Here is a 4,683-nt window from a genome sequence, read left to right on the forward strand (position 1 = left end):
GGGAAGCGGAGCCCCGCGGGCTCCCGCCGCCTGTGGGAGTGCGCGTGCGCGGGGTGGGGCGGGTGCGGAAGGAGCTGTTGCCCCTCCCACTGCTGAGGAGGGCTCGGTGAGGTGGTGATCTATGTTAGTTACTGCTGCTACGCTACGCTTGAGCTGCGGGAGCAGTTCGGAGAAGGGTGGTTAGGCTGGCGGTGCTGTGAGGTGTTCCAGCCCAGCTCCTGTTAGCGGCCGTTACAGTCTGTTTTGAGCCCGGGCTGTCCTTCTGCCTTTGCCGGACGTCTTCTTGGCATCCGCCGCCGCGTCCTGTGCTCCGGTTGTACGCGGCGGTGCGGTGTCTGGCCGGGAGAGCTCCTGGATGCTGGGATTACCTGCTGTAACGTTTATCGTGCAGCCTCGTCCACTGAGTTCTGTTGCTCGGCTTTTTGTCGTGGGAAGTCTGTGCTTTGCTACAGGTTTGGTGGGAGCAAGCGGTTGTCGTATGCTTCACATTTTATTTTTTGTATAGCTGCTTTCATTTCCATCATTAACAAAGGATACAGGCCTTAATCAGTGCATCCTCGATAAACTTGCAGGCAACACCAAATTGGGTGGAAGTGTTGAGCTGCTGGAGGGTAGGAAGGTTTTGCAGAGGGATTTGGATAGACTATATTGATGGGCAAAGACCAATGGTACGAGGTACAACAAGGCTCAGTGCTGGATCTTGCACTTGGCCCACAACAACTCCATGTAATGCTATAGGCTTGGGGAAAAAGCTGCTTGGGGAAAAAGGTCCAGAGGAGGGCAACAAAGCTGAGGAAGTGTCTGGAGCACAACTCCTACAAGAAACAGCTGTGGGAAATGGGATTGGTTAGTCTGGAGAGGAAAAGGCTCAGGGGAGACCTTATTGCTCTCTGCAACTACCTGAAAGGAGCCTAGCAGATGTGGCTGGTCTCCCAGGTAACAAGAGGTAGCAGCCTCACGCTGTGCCAGGGGAGGCTTAGATTGGATATTATGAAAACTTTCTTCAGCAAAAGACAAGCTTCCTAGGGAAGTGGTGGAATCACCACACCTGAGGTGTTCAAACAACGTATATTGGAGGCCCTTAGTGATATGGTTCAGTGGTGGACTTGGCAGTCCTGGGATAAAGGTTGGACTTGATAACTGAGAAAGTTAGGGCTGTTCAGCCTGGAGAAGAGAAGGCTGCGTGGAGACCTCATAGCAGCCTTCCAGTATCTGAAGGGCCCCTACAGGGATGCTGGAGAGGGACTATTCATTAGGGACTGTAGTGACAGGACAAGGGGTAGCAGGTTGAAACTTAAACAGCAGAGGTTTAGACTAGATCTAAGGAAGAAATTCTTTACTGTTAGGGTGAGGAGGTACTGGAATGGGTTGTCCAGGGAGGTAGTGAATGCTCTATCCCTGGCAGTGTTCAAGACCAGGCTGGATGAATCCTTGGGTGGATATGGTTTAGTGTGAGGTGACCCTGCCCATGGCAGGGGGGTTGGAACTAGATGATCTTAAGGTCCTTTCCAACCCTAACTATTCTATGATTCTATGATAAGCTTAAAGGTCTTCTCCAACCTAGTTGATTGTATGATTCTACAAAACAGAAGTTAAGCAATTATATAGGGGCTTCCTGTAGCAGCCATCAATAAAAGATAGTGCCACTTCAGCAATACTACAGGGAGAGTTAAGCATTTATAAACTTGAATCTGAAAAGTCAGCATTACAGTGAATATGCTGCTACGAGTTTTGAGGACAGTATGCTGTAAATCCAGTACTGCATGTGTAAACACCTGTCAGTGTAATGGAAGGTACATCCCCCAAAACATAAAGTCGAAGTCGTTTTTAAAACTTACTGTGCTTGTTTTTCTTCACAAAGTAAAAGATGGTTTGGAGTTGAAAGTTTTGGTTGGTTTTTGTGGTGGTTTTTGTTTGTTTGTTTGTTTGTTTTGGTTTTTTAGGGGGTGGGTTTTTTGGGGGGAGTTTGTTTGGGATGGGGTTGGCAATTGCACAAAGTGATTGTCCTGGTTTGAGCAGTAGCAATCATTTTTTCTCCTTCTTGGTAGCTGGTGCAGTGCTGTGTTTTGACTTTCGGGCTGGGAACATTGCTGATAGCATGTATGTTTTGAGTTACTGCTCAAATGTTTGGTTTGTCCAAGGACTTTCTGAGCTCATGCTCTACCAGGGAGGAGGGGAGGCCAGGAGGAAGCAGAGACAGGACACCTGACCCAGGCTAGCCAAAGAGGTATTTTATACCATAGCATGTCATACCCAGGATGTAACAGAGAGTTACCTGGAAGGGCTGGGACTCTGGGGAGATGGAGGAGGTATGTTATTTCCTTTATCATCATTGTTTGTAGTGGTAGTAGTAGTACTGATTTGTGTTATGCCTTAGCTATTAAACTGTTCTTATCTCAGCCCATGGGAGCTACGTTCTTTGGATTCGCCTTGCTAACTCTCTGGGAGTTGGGGGAGCAAGGGGGGGGGGGGGGGCAGTGAGTGCGTGAGCTGTGCGGATTGGTTTAAACCACGACAGTGATCTTGGGAAAGAACCAGGTAAGTAACAGTTCTAGATGGAGAGTCAGGTTATAGCAGAAAATAATTTCTTACTGTCATAAAAAAGTAAACATTATACTGGGAGATACCCAAAACTGTTGTAGGTCAGCTTGCAGGCTGCTCATTTACCTGTTGTAGGGTAGTCTGTAATTTTGATAACCATCCATCAAGAAACATGCTAGAGTCTAGAGGGAACAAACAATAGAGGATCCAGAAAAAAGATTCTAAAGGAAAAGATGTTAAAAATTGTCCATGGTTAGACTGGAAGGAGAAGAGTAAGGGCTAGTATGAAGAAGAAAGTCCTAAAATATTTTTATGCAAACAGGATGAAAATTTATGGTTTTAAACTGTAGGTGCCATGGTTAAAATTGATCTTCCCTTATGAGACCAGGATAAACTAGTTGAGTCTTAGTAAATTTGCAAACTTAACGTTGGATACAACTCCTTTAAAACATTATCAAAGGAAGCAAGACTGCATCCTCACCTTTGTAGGACCACAGTTATAAAGGAGGTGCGATCCTTAGATTCAGTCTTTAATATCATACAGTTTTTCCTTTTTTCTATTTTCCTACTCCACAGGCAGCTGTGGCATGAGGGGATTCTCACTTCTTAATGAAATGGTTCTAGTTTACATACAAAAAATAAAGTTTGAGTAGGCAGAAGAATAGTAAAAGTGAGTCAAACAGAGCACAGGCACTTCGGTAGAAAGAGTGCCCACAGTAGTTTCTTTACGAGTAAGGTAGACATTCATTTCTACCTTTGTTTTGCTTACATCTTCTATGCTTGATTAACCAGAATGAAATAACTTCAACCCTGGAATACATATTGGTGTGGTGATAAGAATACTGCAGTGAGAAATGTGGGTTTTAATCTCACTAAGGAGAGAATTAAGATCTCAGCTTATCTTTGGTCACAGAGACTACTGGCCATGGGTAAGTCCCACAAAGTTATGTACTGAATATGGCATTGAAAATTCCAGTTGGATCTTGGAGCCCTAAAATTGACATCAGGAACCCTTGATAAGAATCTGACAAACGTCCATTAGAGAATTTTGGCCAATGAACCAATAGGCTTTAACCCATCTAGTTCATGGTAACTTGCCAGTTCTCAGTATTTTATCCTGAGACCTAGGAAATTGGTTTTGCCCCAGTGCCCTTAGTTGTTTGAAGCTGACAACTGGTTTTGAATGTTTGGGTTTTGACATTGCTCCTTTTATACAGCTGCTTTGAGAAAGTGCTGGCCCCTAGTGACGTAATAGCCTCTATTCATTAAATATGCAATGTAATAGGGGAGTAAAGAAAAGCAATAGGAATTTTGAATTCAATTTATAGTGATTGCAGTCATTTGTATGACAAAAATCCAATGTGCTACAAGTACTTCCAGTTTTTTATAATGTTGGTGTCTGTGCTGGGAAGTGAGTTACATTTTTCCTCCTTATCTATACCAGTAGGAATGTGGTAGAGTGAAAATTATCTTTAAAAGAAGTGCAAGTTCAGCAGGATTCCAGTCTGCATTGCAAGCTTAGGCTCAAATGAACCTTTTTGATGGGAAATAATGCAAGCCTCTGAGGACTTGCTGGAATGCTTTGTGGCAATTAGTTCTGTAATATTATAGTTCAAGTTCTGGCCTTATACGGCTCTAGAGACTTTGGAAATATGTACGGCTCATTTTTCAAAATGCTTTTGTGTCTCCTTTCTCTCCCCCCGCCCCCCCCAGTTTTCCATCATATAATAGTTAACGACAGAATGACATTTGTGTTTCAAACTATGATAGATTCTGCCACCCTCTGCCACTGGATTATCATGTTGAAGATTTTCATCATCTACATGGATGACTTACAGAGCTGGTGCAGGTGGAGCTGTCTCTAAGCCACTGTGCCAGCAGTTTTCTGAATGGACTTAACTGATCAGGGAATGCCAACCAGCAGTAATGTTCTCTTCTGGTCTCCAATTCCTCATGGTCATTTGAAATGCATACCAGCAGGATGTGTGCTCATGACCCTGAAAAAGTCTTGGGGCCCTTCTAGACTCAACAGAGCTGAAGAGGGGGACAATTCTCTTCATTTAACCATGAAATCAGTAGGTCCTTATCAAAGTCTTGCCTGTTAAATGCAACAAAACTTCTTGGGTTTTTCTCTTACTAGTT

This window comes from Melopsittacus undulatus, chromosome 1, assembly GCF_012275295.1.
Source record: "Melopsittacus undulatus isolate bMelUnd1 chromosome 1, bMelUnd1.mat.Z, whole genome shotgun sequence".
Classification (NCBI taxonomy): domain Eukaryota; kingdom Metazoa; phylum Chordata; class Aves; order Psittaciformes; family Psittaculidae; genus Melopsittacus; species Melopsittacus undulatus.